We start from the raw sequence: 15794 nt of genomic DNA, 5'->3' as shown, positions 1-15794 counted from the left end.
TTCGCTAGAAGTAACAAAAATCAGGGCACTAGGACTTACAAGCCATGCTGCTACTAATAAAAGAAATAATATGATTTATTTTTTCACTACTGTTTGGGGAAAGGCATGTACTTCATAAATATGTATTGGAAAGTACTTAGCAAATGAGTAGAAATAATAAAAATATGTCAAAATAAACAGCTCCTATAAATATGTCACTTTGTAGACAAATTAGTGCTTTATTACCACTAAATACTATTGCTCGCTGAAAAGGATTTCAGATTACTTGCACAATGGGTACATTATTGAGTGCCTCTGTGGAAGGGCATGATAAAGATGAAAAATAGTGATGGTGATAATGCCTAAGGTGGAGAAACGAGGAGTGTGGGTAAATGCAGCTCTGAGGCCTCCTTGCTTCAGTGATATGCACATTATTTAGCAGCATTCCAATGATTTAGCTGTAATATGGACCAGAGGGCCCAGAAAAAATGATTTCCATGGGATGTTGTGAATCCAGACTCCAATTTTTGGATCTAATCAGTGGATTAAGTGCACTCCCTTTCAGAACTGAGCACTCAGCTTGTAAATTAAGTTTACAAAAAGACATCTCTGGGTCTCACTCCACCTTTATTCTGGACCTATTAACTTTCTGTGGCTACAATTCTTACCGAGAGAAGGAGGGAGGTGGTGGAGGGGTCTTAATAACAGCTTACGAATCTATTTCAGAACTGAAAGGATGGACAAGGTCCTGGTACATCAAGAGAAAAGGACTCAGAGGGAAAAGAGGAGACAATAAAATGCTTTGGGGGAAGAGGGGGACAGGTGGAAATAAAGCCCCATAGAGAAGCAGACTAGGCAGGGAATTGCATCAAGCAAACTTACAAAAATAACCAGGTAGAAGAAAGATGGGTACATTTAATTCAGGTGTGGGAGGTCTCTAGAAGGCCAGGCTTTTCATGCATTCTAAGTGGTGGAATCCGTTTCAAATTCCAGCTTTGACTTTTTCTGTGTGGCTTAATATGTAGATCCTCATTGACGACACGGGAATAATAGACCTCAATTTGCTAGGCTATTGTGAGAATTGGAAATAATATTTGTAAAGTGATAGAGTCTGTATACATGGTACTATTTTTACTTATGATATTTTTTATCTTAAAATACAAATTGCTCAGAAAAACTCTGGGAGGTCTCGATAGGAACCTAAAGCATTAGAAAATTATGTGTCCTTAGACACCAGTTAAAGAAGGATTAGATTTTACATTATTTTCATGACGAGGCATCTTCCTAGCCCACGCTGGCTAATGATCCCTATGCTACCCTGCTGATTTGGAGTTGACCTAGCACTTCTACGGGCATTAGCGCGTCTAATCCCCATTCCAACCTGCATTTCTGGGATGAGGAAGCTGGAGTTCAGAAAGGTTAAGTGCCCTGCTGAAAGGAACACAGATTGATGAGAGGCAGGGTGGGCTCCTTGGCAGAGTTACTTTCATTGTACCTCAGTCTTCCTCAGCAGTTTCCTCGCTTTCCTGAGTTGAAAGTGGCTAAAGCCAGTGGTTTAGACTGGGAAATGCTAAAGGAGGGAGGAGCCATAGAGTGGTGGGACAAGCCTGGGTGCAGACGTCCGCACAGACCGGGTTTCTAATGCCGCCCAGCTGTGGGACCTGGAATAAGCTAGTGAACCCTGATGGGCCAGTTGTGAATTCGGGAACCATCGCCTGAGATAATGAAAGTGAGGCAACTTTCAAACTTTTATTATGAACCGAGTTCAGAGATGTTAAGGGACTCGCTCAAGGTCACCAAGCTGGGTCTGGGTCCAGCTGAGACTCGGACCTGAACCCTTTGGCTCCTCTCGCAGAATTCTGCGACCCAGAGAACCTGGAGCGCCAGACGCCTCGACCATCAGGCCCGGCCCCGGCTCCGCCTCCGGGAGCCTCGGCTTCGCCAGGGGGCGCGCGCGGAGGCCTCGCTCTAGCCCGCCGCACGCGTCGCTCCTCTCTATGGTGGCTCGGGCACGGCGGGAGCGGGAGGCGCGCTCCCGAGGGGGCGGGGCCGAGCCGGGGCGGGGCCGCGCGAGGGGCGGGAGCGGTCGGGCAGGGCAGGGCGGCTGGGGATGGGTGGGGGGGCCGACTTCCTGGGGCCGTCCGTGAGGATGTCGCGACCGCCCCCGGGGGCCCCTCAGCCCCGGAGACGCCGCCGAGACGGAGTCCGCAGCCTCCCTGCCTGAGGCGTCCGCGGCCCGGATCCGGCCCCTCCCCTCCCCTCCCCTCCCAGGTGCGGGCCGGGCAGGCGGCCGCGGCAGGTGAGGAGGCGGCTTCGCTGGGGTCCGCAGGGCGCCTGGCCTGGGGTGGGGTCCGTGGGAGAACTAGGGGGCGCTTCTTGGCTTCCGGCGCCGCCAGGCAGTGGTCTGGGGGCTCCTCTGTGTGGGGCGCGGCCTGGGACTCTCTGCCTTACAGGAGATGGGGGCAGCCCCCTTCCTTGCTGGAGCTCTTCAAATTCAAGGCAGCCCACACCTGTCCTATCAAAAGTCCCCTTAAAGCATTTCATCCTTAGGGGCAGTATCAGGAGACATGCGTTCCCAACTATCCCCAAGCGCCTTGCAGACCGGCAGGTCCAGTTGGCTTGTGGGGGAAAGATGCCTCTTTGTACCGCAGAGGAAACTGAGGCAGGTCCGCGGCGGCCTGCTTGCCCTTTTAAAGGAACTAGCCTGTCCCTCAGTGGAGGAGCCCCTCGGGCTGCTTGGAAGACGGAGGCAGCCGGAGGAAGGAGGTTTGGAGTTTGGAGGTTTCATGGAGAAGTTTGGAACCGCGGTCCTCCCCCTAGGGTCCACTATTCCATCTCTCGGGAGTTGCCCCCTGTTCACGGTGTGTGTGAGGTCGCCGCTGTGCGCGAGTGGTCAAGACTGAGAGGGGAGTGGGGCCCCTCTTCAGGGACTGCCCAGGAGACATCTGACCAAGCAAGGGGCAGTCTGGCCGGACTAGGGGAGCCGAGAGCCTCCGCCGGGCAGCTGTCCGTCTGCTCAGAGCTTGATTTCAGGCTGGCAGAAGAGACAACAGCCTGTTTTCTCCTTTTTGTTGGTCTGACATTTGTTGTAAAGGAAAAAAACCTGCTAGGGTAATCAAGCAAGAGTGTATCACGCACCTCCCAGCGTACCACAGGGAAGGATTATTGTCAATGCTTGGAAATAGGGCTTTACCAACAACTGTCACTTTGCACCCTGGTTAAAGGCCAGAGTGACTTGATGAACAAACACCACGGGGTGCATGTGGCCGCCTGAGAAAGCAGTAAGTTCCTTATGTATGCCTTTGGTGGTTTCGGAGGACAGAGAGACTTCCTGTTAACCACTGTTGCTGCAACTGTGTGGGGAGGCTTGTGGTTCTCCCATTGAGTTCAGTTTTCTGAATGTGGACAAGGCTGCCCATTTGTTTTATCATTCTTCTAGGGAAAGTAGGCAGGGGACATGGGGCTGGGCTGAGTGTGCATGGAGTTGGACTTCTAGATCTGGAAGCTGGCTGCGATATTTCCTTTCTGTTCAGGGGATTTCAGGTTTGACAACTTTATCCTTTGCCCTCATTGCACTCTTTCAAACTCAAGGAAATAGATGCCAAGTGTTTCTGAAACTTGATATTTCCTAATTCTGGATTTCAGAGTACAGTTCCTAAGTTACAGTTTATTTGGAGGTGTTGTTTTCTTGAATTTGAAAATGTTTAGGTATTACGCATAAATAACAGTTCTTATTATTGTGGCAGGGCTAACTAATAACTTGATTGTGCCTGAAGAAAATGCCCATGCAATCTAGGATATGCACACTGTACATTTTAATGTCTACTAATTACAAGGACCAGCCCACTAAAAACTTTCTTAATGATCAGGTAGACAGCTGTTATCCTGACCATTTCCATTGGGAACAACGGTTGTAAATATTCTAAATCAACCAATTTAACTTCTAAAATAACATGCACAATAAGAGACAGCTGTTTTCAGGTTAAAAATTAGTTTCAAACTTTCACACAGCCAAGCCAATTGACATAACTCAATACCATCTAATAGGAACACCTCTTTCAGGGCTCTTAAAATAGCAGTGGAAAAAGCATTTTCAGTGACCAGCATTTAAGAAGATAAAACAGCAACAATAACAAAAAAAGGCACAGTTTCTTTTCTAATTACTTGTGCATTGTGATGTTACATACAGCCACACCCATCTGTATGAGTGTCATGCCTAAGACTTTGTGAAAACACCTATATAAACTTAAGGTGTTGTTAGGAGGATTAATTTGATCTTGATTTTATTTTTATAATAAAACCTTTAATACTGCTATTGTTTTAATGATAGAAACTTTTGTACCAAACTTGTATTGGCCACAGTGTTTATGTTTTAGGAGAAAGATTTAATCTCTACACCTTGGAATCTCATAACCCCTGCAATACAGAGTTAAGATATAATTTAGAGTTTAATGAGCATTCGTAGTTTAAATTGCTATTGGTGAAGTCTCAAGGGAGGAGCTGCTTCGTCATTATTGTTGTTTGGTAATCATTACTGGTTTGGTGATGATTACTGGTTATTTTTGTTAGGCTACTGGTTATTGATAATGGTTACTTGGTGTTTACATAAGACAGATTTTGGCAATTGTACGGACAATCTTTTTTGTTTTTTGAGACAGTCTCGCTTGTTGACCAGGCTAGAGTGAGTGCCGTGGCGTTAGTCTAGCTCACAGCAACCTCAAACTCCTGGGCTCAGGCGATCCTTCTGCCTCAGCCTCCCGAGTAGCTGGGACTACAGGCATGCGCCACCATGCCCGGCTAATTTTCTATATATATTAGTTGGCCAATTAATTTCTTTCTATTTATAGTAGAGACGGGTCTTGCTCTTGCTCAGGCTGGTTTCGAACTCCTGACCTCGAGCAATCCGCCCGCCTCAGCCTCCCAGAGTGCTAGGATTACAGGCGTGAGCCACCGCGCCCGGCTCGGACAATCTTTTGATGTACAAACACAGACTCCTGTTTCTTTAGTAGGGCAATATCTGAACATTTTCTTGTTTTGTGACTTTATATCAGTTATGGAGTTTTAAAATTCTAAAACTACTTAGGCTCTTAGTAGGGTATCCTGTTATATCTCACATAAAAGCCATCTCAAATAGGTAGAAATTGACCTCATATGTTTAAAGACGTATGTTTAAAGACTTCTGCTCTCCCTGTTTCCAGGATTTAACTGTTGCCATGGACAGGACAGCGGTCATACCTAATCTTGTTATGCCAGACTTAGGTTAAGCCCATTATCCTTTCTCTTCATTAAGACTGTCATGAAGTTCCTTATTTGCTTGTCTTATTCAGGTCTGAATATTCCACATTTTTGGTGTATGTGGGTAAACATTTTCCCTTCTCAAATCAAGCATAAAATCTGCATTTCCTCTGGGGGGAAACCAGCTTTTTGAATCTGACAATATAAAACCTGTTTTTTCTAGCTTTTTACTACCAGGAAATCATTGTTAACCTTTCCTTACTTTCTAGTTTTGCCAGTACAGACTAGCGACTGGTAATGAATGATGACCTAGTGGCAGTGGGAGATCCTGAAAGTCTCCTGAATCATCAAAGAAAGGTCATGTTGTATTCAGTGCAGCGTTAGCCTTTTAAGCATGTTTTATTGTAAGGAGTTCCCAAAAGCCAGCTGCTCCTAGAAAGGTTGGGTACTTGGCTGTTTGCTTCTGAGTCACCTTGGTATTCTTTAAAAATGCAGATTTCTCAGCCCCACCTCCTGGCGATTTTGCTTGAGTAGGTAATTGATGACTGGGAGGCTACATTTTAAAAACCTCCCTTGGATCTAGAATTTCCAGAAGTGCTTCTGAAAGCTGAGTTTGGGAACCACTGTTTTATTGCCTTCATACTTTTTTAATTATCTCTTGTACCTCAAGGACTATGGAACTGTGCAAATTGGAGTTCACTTTTTTCTTTTTTTAATTTTTAAATTGAAATTGTAGGCACTGAAATCCTGTATAAATTGGTAGTCCCTCCAATGGCGTCATGCTATCCAGGATGTTTGATTTGCTAGAATAGCCCATTTCCTAGTCATGACAGAGATAACAAAGGGCTTTTATAACTTTTATGTAAATTGCTTTACTGCTAGGCCCCCTCTGCTGTATTATCTATCCGGAGTCACGAGGGAGGTTTTTGGTGAAAGTAGGGTCCTTTATCTCATGAATGGACAATTGAATGATAATGTGGAAACAACTGGAGGTCTGAATAGGTAATGGAATCTAGTTATGTTCAGTGCTGGATGGGAGAGATGCCTGGGAATTATCTGTAGGATTTTAAGTTAGTCAACTTGCCAGTTGTATTTCCACACAGCTGAAGCCCTTATTGAAAATAATAGGTGCTTAATAGGCCAGGCGTGGTGGCTCTCGCCTGTAATCCTAGCACTCTGGGAGGCCAAGGCGGCGGATCGCTCGAGGTCAGGAGTTTGAAACCAGCCTGAGCAAGAGTGAGACCCCATATCGACTATAAAATAGAAATAAATTAATTGGCCAACTGATATATATAGAAAACATTAGCTGGGCATGGTGGCACATGCCTGTAGTCCCAGCTACTCGGGAGGCTGAAGCAATTGGATTGCTTGAGCTCAGGAGTTTGAGGTTGCTGTGAGCTAGGCTGACGGCATGGCACTCACTCTAGCCTGGGCAACAAAGCGAGACTCTGTCTCAAAAAAATAAATAAATAAAATAGGTGCTTAATAAAGTCAATAAAAATTTTTTAAAATTCTCCTCTAGTCATGGAGATAGAAAAGTCAAGAGAATTTAATCACTGAGTTCATGGAAGGAAGAAAAATTGCTGAAATACAGAGCCATCTGAGTTAAAATGGAATCAGGCACTAGATATGTTAGGCCGGAATTAAAGTTGGGAAAAGCCTAACAATTTAGGAAACATACAAACCTGGTTTTGAATCCTGGCTCCTCCACTTCCTGGCTGTGTGCTACCTTAAACAAGTTATTTATTCCCTGTGAGTTTCATTTTCGTCATCTGCAAGATGAAAATAATACCTGGTAGAATTGTTAAGTGGATTAAAAGAGGGGAAATATGCATGTGAGGAATAAAAGAAAATATATTCTTTGTACGTTGTAAGCAACTCAGTAAATGTTCCTTCGCCCACTTTCTCATACAATTTTTTATTCCGTAGGCTTAAGCTGTCTAAATCCAGCCTTCTCTATATCTCTTTCCAGGAATATCTACTCAGCTCTTTTAGAAAATGTATGAAAGAGTGAGGACTAAAGTTAAGAACCAGAGAATATGGGTAAGAAGAATGAGTCACAGGACAATTAACAACACTTTAGAAAAATTTTTTAGAATGAAGTGTTGGCACGTGCCCAGAGTTAGTATCTGCCAGAATAAATGAATAACATTATCCAAATTCTGCCATTCTGCTGTACATATTTGAACGGTAGTCCTGTGGCTCAGATAAGGCTAGGAGGCTAATCTGGTGACCTCATTGTGTAGCGCCTGACGTTCATTTTTTTCCTTCTGTTCTCCCTTTTGGTCTCCTTTGTTTCTCTTTCCCTTTCTCTTCCTTTCCCCTCTTTCAGGCTGCCCTTCTTTCCACTTGCATCATCATAATCACAGGTCAGGCCCCTGGAACTTGAGGCTAAAAAGAGGTTGCTGGGCCTAGTGTGGTGGCTCACACCTGTAATCCTAACACTCTGGGAGGCCAAGGTAGGGGGATCGCTTAAGGTCAGGAGTTCGAGACCAGCCTGAACAAGAGTGAGACCCCCCCATCTCTGCTACAAATAAAAAGAAATTAATTGACCAACTAAAAAAAATATATATATATATAAAAATTAGCCAGGCATGGTGGTGCATGCTTGTAGTCCCAGCTACTCGGCAGGCTGAGGCAGGAGGATCACCTGAGCCCAGGAGTTTGAGGTGGTTGTGAGCTAGGCTGACGCCACGGCACTCTAGCCTGGGCAGCAGAGTGAGACTCTGTCTCAAAAAAAAAAAAAAAAGAGGTTGCTGGTTGCTAACACCTGTCTCCCAGCTAAATGAATAGGCTCTTTTGTGCAGAAGATGTTAATAAAGCTGATTAGTGCAATACTGGCTTAAAGGGCCTATTAATGATACAGCATATGTAACTCACAGGGTGATTTAAATCCATTTTAGAGATTAGTTTCATATGCTATGTATTTTTGATATTGAATTATATCAGCTGAATTTTTACATCTAAACCGTCAATCCATTTATTGCCTAAACAGACTAATTTCTGTCATTTTGATTGGGAATCATATTCTAAAGAAGTTTCTGCCCTTTAGGGCCTTTGTATTGTTTGGCAAATGTCTAACTAGTGTGTAATACAATTAAAGTTTGGTTCACTGTGCTGCTGACATAATTAGTTTAATTTCTGCTCTTTATGTATTTTTGTTGGCAGCTAGAAGATTAAAATACTAGATGCTGCATAAAACAGCTTTTCTGACAGGTGATTTTACTGTCAGTTGAATGGACTTAGGCCCCAGGGTACATTTTTTAAGATGTCTTATTCAACTTTCCTGTAATAGTCACTCTCTCTATAGAATTAATGTATTAAGACACATAATTGGCTATTTAAGCATTCAGAAGAGAAAATGTTTGGCCTTTTACCCCAAGATTATAGTTTTTCCTACATCTCTTTTGAGGAAATGTAATTTTTGGAATTTTCTAAGTATATTACAGTTACATGGGCACATGAACTTTCTCTGATAAGCTGTATTATTTAATTCCTTCCCCAGATTGTTCTGTTCTTTTTAGATCATTGTGCTTGCAATGCAACCTGATGTGAAAGTAGAAAGACTGTGATGCCTGGTAAATCCTCTTCACAATTTTTCTATGATATGTTTCACAGAAATGGCTTTAGTCTTCAGGAATGGAAGTTACTCTCAAGGAGACTTCACATTTAATTACTGTAATCCACATTTAATTTCCTAGTGGGCTGGGTGTGGTGGATTGCAGTCCCTGTTACTCTGGAGGCTGAGGCAGGAAGATGGCTTGAGCCCAGAGTCCAGCCAGGGCAACACAGGGAAACCGCATCTCAAAAAAAAAAAGGAAAAAAATTCCTACAGGATTCTTGGAGAGCTGTTCACTGGCAGTTGATTTCACATGGATATGACCTACACACATTTTTCTCTCTCTTAAGGCTACTAACTTTTTTTTTTTTTTTAAGGCAAAGTGACCTTGGTCTGGCAATTTCTCCATTGTCCTCCGCTCTAAAAAGATACAGCAAAATCTTGTGCTCTCTGAACATTTTCAGCTGCCACCCCCCCTGTGCTGATTTTGAGCACATTTAAAGTTTTGATTTCGTTGAGCTAATGTTAGTTGACTTTTTAAAGCTGCGCCTCTCCGATGCTACAGGTTAAGGCTAATTTCCTAGTTCAGTGTTCACATGCCTTTTCTAGAATTACATATAAAGATAATGTTTTCATTATCTCTGGGTTGTGTAGTGAGCAGGCTTCCTAGGGCAGCCATTTGTTTCCACCAGGATAGTTCTAAGGGTAGGGCAAGCCCACCCGGAGTTGAACTACTTGCAGCCAGTCGGATTTGCTGAAACATTTTAACTGTTTTGATCCTCCTTAAAGAAATGCTGCCTAGTCATCCCGAAATTTACAGGAAGTTAGGCCCACTGGAGGCTCTGCTGGCTTCTGAGTGGTTAAATGCAATTCATTAGTAATCAGCACCATTGTTTATTTGCAACTGCTGGATTATGTTAAAAGATTTGGAAGGAAAAAGGCTTTTCTTAAGTAAATGAGGTGTCCTCCTCCTCCACTTCACTCTTGTTTTACTCTTTCCATTTGCTTTGGAAAATCTTCCTCCTCTCGGTACAGATCACATGTATACTGACACATGAATCAATATATTTTATCCTAAAATATATAGAACAGTGTGTCTCCCTCTGCCCCCGCATTTTTTGCTAGTCTTCCCATGGTTTTTTAGTTTCATAATGATTAAGATAGCTGCTTGAAAAATAACCACGCTTCTCCTAGGTCTTGAGCGAGTGAGTGCATAGCCAGTTGCAGTTAGGTTGGCTTATACCCCCTCTTAATCATGCTAAATTATTATTTTGTATTTTACAATATGTGGAAGATTAACTAGAGCATAAGCTTTATTCTAAAATTCTGGGCAGAGGAGTGTTTTCTAGGGCTTTAGCAGGAGAAGGTCAGCTGAAGTTCAGATAGTTTGAGGAATATTTAGTCTAGGATGGTCTTCAGAAGAGGGAGAAATTGTTTTTTTTTTTGGCAGATTACCACCCTCTGTTTGGGTAATTTGGATTTTTATTGAGGCGTAGAAAGGAACAGGGGCTAAAATTATGTGCAAGAGGATGAGAAGGAATAATTTTGGGGACAAGGACTTACCCAGTCTGTAGTGGAAGATTCTTAGTCCTTCAGGTTCTCTTATGGTTGTCTGCTTTTTTTTTCTTCTTTTTTTCAATTGGCTTTTGGTTTGCAATGTTTGTCTACTTCTAACTTTTGGGAATGACTAGATTCAGGTATCATTCTTGGTCGTTTTATCATACATTGATGGTAAAGTTTGTATAATTTGTAAAGTTTGTATCAAACCTAGATCATTGATGGTAAAGTTTGTATCACTATGTGTCACAGCTGAGTACGCCTTAGCCAGTGTTTACTGAGTGGGTAGAGAGGGGACTGTCCGAATATTCTCTGAGAGCTTGACAAAGGGCACTCCAGCTTTCCCGATACCCTTGGTCATATGGTTGGTCTGAGTGCCCCGGATGACTGAGTCATCGCTCCCACTCCCATTGATCTAGTTCAGTGTTTCCCAACTCTCTGGACTGTTGACACAGTCAACAGCTTGAGGAATAGGAACTGTGAACCCACTGATTAATGGGGAACATAAAATGATAGTGCTGCAGCTTCACCTCCAGGTGATCTTCATCAGTTCCTAAATTACATTTACTTGAAAAAAAGTCTTTTTTTTTTTTTTTTTTTTTTGAGACAGAGTCTCACTTTGTTGCCCAGGCTAGAGTGAGTGCCGTGGCGTCAGCCTGGCTCACAGCAACCTCAATCTCCGGGGCTCAGCGATCCTACTGCCTCAGCCTCCCGAGTAGCTGGGACTACAGGCATGCGCCACCATGCCCGGCTAATTTTTTGTATATATATATATTTTTTACTTGGTCAATTAATTTCTTTCTATTTTTGGTAGAGACGGGGTCTCGCTCAGGCTGGTTTCGAACTCCTGACCTTGAGCAATCCGCCCGCCTCGGCCTCCCAAAGTGCTAGGATTACAGGCGTGAGCCACCACGCCCGGCCTGAAAAAAAGTCTTTTATATAGCACATCGGCATGTCTCTTGTACTACCCCAAAGCAATATTAGAAATGAAAGGGCTGGGCATGGTGGCTCACACCTGTAACCCTAGCACCTTGGGAGGAAGTGGTAGGATCACTTGAGGTCAGGAGTTGGAGGTTGCAGTGAGCTGTGATGATGCCACTGTACTCTAACCAGGGTAACAGAGCAAGACCCTGCTTCAAAAAAAAAAAAAAAAAAAAAGTATGCTGACAGTTACATCCCATTTGGTTTTTATTTGATACTGGCTGTCTGTACACTGCACTGTTATTTGTGGAAATGCTCACAAAAAGCAGCCTGATATCTTAATCTTCTTATCTCATCATTTTAGAAACATCACAAATGTTATAAAAATAAGCCTCTAGTTTTGTATGGGAAGGATTGGTACAAAATTCAAGAGTTTTGAACATAATATCAAGAAAACAGTTTTTGTTTTATTTTTTATTTTAATTTTATTTATTTATTTGTTTTTTGATACAGGGTTTTGCTCTGTTGCCCAGGCTGGAGTGCAGTGGTGCAGTGATAGCTCACTGCAGCCTCTAACTCTCAGGCTCAAGCGATCCACTTGCCTCAGCTTCCTGAGTAGCTGGGACTACAGGTGCACACCACCATGACTGGCAATTTTTTTTTTTTAAATGTCTTGTAGACACAGGTTCTCTCTATGTTGTCTAGGCTGGTCTTGGCCTCGCAGAGTGCTGGGGTTGCAGGCATGAGTCACCATGCCTGGCTGACTATTCTGATTTTAAAATATTTTTTACTGAAAATAACTTCTTTATTGGGGATTACACACAAATTGTGAGTTTTTTAAAATTCCTAAAGGCTTTAGTAAAATTATATAGTATTGCAGTGGATCTCAAATTTAATATGTATCAAAATCTCCTGGATGCTTGGAAAAATGCAGGTTCCTGGTTCCTAGCCCAGACCTATAGATAGCGTCAAAGTGTTTGGAAATGAAGCATGGGATTCTGATGTGTTTTATCTGCAGACTCCACTTGGATAAAGTTATTTCTGTGAGAAAGAACCATACGTTTAAGAAAAAATTAGAGGCTGGGCATCGTGGCTCATGCTTATAATCCTAGCACTCTGGGAGGCCAAGGTGGGCAGATTGCTCGAGGTCAGGAGTTTGAAACCACCCTAAGCAAAATCGTGACCCTGTCTCTACTATAAATAGAAAGAAATTAATTGGCCAACTAATATATATAGAAAAAATTAGCTAGGCATGGTGGCGCATGCCTGTAGTCCCAGCTACTCGGGAGGCTGAGGCAGCAGGTTTGCTTGAGCCCAGGAGTTTGAGGTTGCTGTGAGCTAGACTGACGCCACAGCACTCACTCACTCTAGCCTGGGCAACAAAGTGAGACTCTGTCTCAAAAAAAAAAAAAAAAAAAAAAAAAAGAAAAGAAAAAATTAGAGATTGAGAAATGCTGATGTTAGTCAGCTGCCATTATTTTGCAGAGGAAGAATTTAAGGCACAGAAAAGTAGAGAGACTTGGACTTACCTAGAGTCTCCAGATTGTTGGCTCTTGGAGACCAGAAGTGAGGTCTGCTATGATTGGTGCTCTTCCCATTAGATTACCCCATGGTGCCTGCCAATTGGGTTCTCTAATGGCCTTTAAATCAGAGCTATAGGGTAGTGAGAGCAAGGGTACTTGATTCTTTCAGAACAATAATGACTGAATTGGCACTTAATGGTGTGAAAAGTTAGTACTTTTTAAACTATGTGTTATGAAGGACCAGCTTTTTTTTTCCCCCTCCCAATCTGTTACCAAGCTCTATTTTTGTAGAGTACAAGAAAAATGTATGACTAGAAAAATCATGCGCTTGGATTCCATAGCAATGTCAAAGTGTTGTACAGGTTTCTAAATGCTTTCTATGATTTTTGGTGACATGGATAGACCTCCAGATCTGGCACACACGCTTTGAATAGCATTATTCTAGGTGGCTCTGGGACCCCTTAGGAACTCCATATCAGAGGTCCTTGATCACTTTCTTTCTCATGCCACCTGTAACTGAAGCACCCAACAGAGAACTCCCATTCCTACTTGGGGAGAGAAGGTTTATCACTTGGTGATTTCCTACATTTAGAACCACAGTTTTTATTTTTATTTATTTATTTATTTTGAGACAGAGTCTCCCTGTGTTGCTCAGGCTAGAGTGCCGTGGCGTCAGCCTAGCTCACAACAACCCCAGTCTCCTGGGCTCAAGCAGTCCTTCAGCCTCAGCCTCTCGAGTAGCTGGGACTACAGGCATGTGCCACCATGCCTGGCTAATTTTTTCTATATATATATATATTTTAGTTGGCCAATTAATTTCTTTCTATTTATAGTAGAGACGGGGTCTCGCTCTTGCTCAGGCTGGTTTCAAACTCCTGACCTCGAGCTATCCGCCTGCCTCAGCCTCCCAGAGTGCTAGGATTACAGGCATGAGCCACCGCGCCTGGCCTAGAACCACAATTTTTAATATTTGGGGATTAGGTGAGGAGGAATATTTACCTTTAATATATTTAAGAGTAAATTGATAGACCTTGAATTTGGTGCCCCTGTCATAGGATGTATATTCCTCTCTTTTGACTAAATGCTAGAAAGGAGTTTCCAACTTCTTGGCCTGTAACCCTAATGTACACACAGTTAATAAAGATGCTTATAGGTGGTAGAGAAAATAAAATTTTGGGATGTGCAGTGCTTCTTTGAGGCACTTCAGTTTGTATTTGCTTTTTAGAAGTTTTTTTTTTATAGTTTACGAAGAAGTATTAGTTTGTGTGGTTATGATGTCAAAATTAGTATTGACTTGGAACATGGGTAAAACTCCCTCCATGCATGTTTTTCATCCAGGTTTAATTGCCTAGTTGGATAAATGTCAAACTTGATAGATTATTGGAGCTGTTATTTTTGTAGTTAAACAATAATGAAAGTGTTTGGATGTTTTCGGGGAACACTGCTTCCTGTGTCTGGACTTTGCACTGGAGAAAGTTTCAATTGTTCAGAAGCAATACTGGTTAGAAAATGCAGCGTCTGTGGCTCCTAACACAGCTGTCTAAATTACTAGCTTAATTATTGGGGCCTTTGGACAAGCATTGCCTAATACTTTTGGAAACAATTTATGTTTCCGATGCCAAAAATGTCTGTGGGTGTTTCCTGAATAGTTGAGAAAACTAGAAATGGGAGAAAGGTATTGTATATGTCTATGTTATTCTAGTCAAGCATTTTCTCTTTAGGCATGTCTAGAACAAACTCTTTTTTTTTTTTTTTTTTTTTTTGAGACTGGTCTCACTCTGTTGGCCAGACTAGAGTGCAGTGGCGTCATCATAGCTCACTACAACCTCAAACTGCTGGTCTCTCGCTATCCTCCCACTTCAGCCTCCAGAGTAGCAGGGACTGCAGGTGCATACCACCACACCCAGCTAATTTAAAAAATTTTTTGGGCCGGGTGAGGTGGCTCACGCCTGTAATCCTAGCACTCTGGGAGGCCGAGGCGGGCGGATTGCTCAAGGTCAGGAGTTCAAAACCAGCCTGAGCAAGAGTGACACCCCGTCTCTACTTTAAATAGAAACAAATTAATTGGCCAACTAATATACATAGAAAAAATTAGCCGGGCATGGTGGCGCATGCCTGTAGTCCCAGCTACTCGGGAGGCTGAGGCAGAAGGATTGCTTGAGCCTAGGAGTTTGAGGTTGCTGTGAGCTAGGCTGATGCCACGGCACTCACTCTAGCCTGGGCAACAAAGCGAGACTCTGTCTCAAAAAAAAATTTTTTTTTTTGTAGAGACAGGGTCTCACTGTGTTGCCCAGGCTGGTTTGAACTCGTGGCCTCAAGCAATCCTCCCGCCTTGGCCTCCCAAAGTGCTAGGATTACAGGCGTGAGCCACTGCACCCATCCCATATTTTACCTATATAAAAATTACCAACAGTTACTGTGTGCTTTCCACGTGCCAGGGACTTTGCTATATTAACACATTTAATCCTCCAAACAAGGTGTGTAGGTACTATTATCTGGGTCCCACAGATGTGAAAATGGCTGGGCAGAGAAAGAAGTTAAAGAGCAGGTCTAAGACCACAGAGCATTTAACCCCAAGTAGTCCAGTTGTAAATGCTGAGCTCTCCACCACTGGGCTACAGCTGCCTCACACTCTGTCAGCTCATCTAGTATGATTACTTTTCGAGCAGGTCTTTACAAGTAGGTACCATTTCATATAATGTGGCCTTAAAACTATCCTTTTATACATGGACCTACTTGTGTAGAATGTGATTTTACAATTATATTAGCAATACTTGTTACTTGTTTTACTAGTTTTAGTTTTGTTAGCGCCAAAGGATGTTTTGTAATTTATTCCTGATTCTAAAATTATGTTTGTTTAACATATAAGCCCAGTCACCCTTAGAAGCACATTTGGTTAAATAGCTAAAGCGTTGGGTTAAAGAAGAATTCATTCGTGACTTTTCAGTTTTTTTCTTTTTGTTCTTTTTGGGGTGTCTTCCTGTTTGTCAATAGGCCTTCTCAACAATTCACTTCTGCCT

At 42.8% G+C, this 15794-nt stretch overlaps 1 protein-coding gene across 1 annotated transcript in view; it reads left to right on the top strand.

Moving 5' to 3' along the window:
• Nucleotides 1-2099: 2099 nt before the first annotated feature.
• The window catches only part of RFFL (ring finger and FYVE like domain containing E3 ubiquitin protein ligase), a 72483-nt gene continuing 58788 nt past the window's right edge, over nt 2100-15794 (top strand). The window contains exon 1 of the mRNA XM_012789713.3: nt 2100-2278. The gene's annotated coding sequence lies outside the window, so the exon portion shown is untranslated. The remainder of the gene's footprint in view (nt 2279-15794) is intronic.

This window comes from Microcebus murinus, chromosome 18 (assembly GCF_040939455.1).
Source record: "Microcebus murinus isolate Inina chromosome 18, M.murinus_Inina_mat1.0, whole genome shotgun sequence".
Lineage (NCBI taxonomy): Eukaryota > Metazoa > Chordata > Mammalia > Primates > Cheirogaleidae > Microcebus > Microcebus murinus.
The sequence above is the reverse complement of the archived record's forward strand: the minus strand, read 5'-3'. Positions and strand labels throughout refer to the sequence as shown.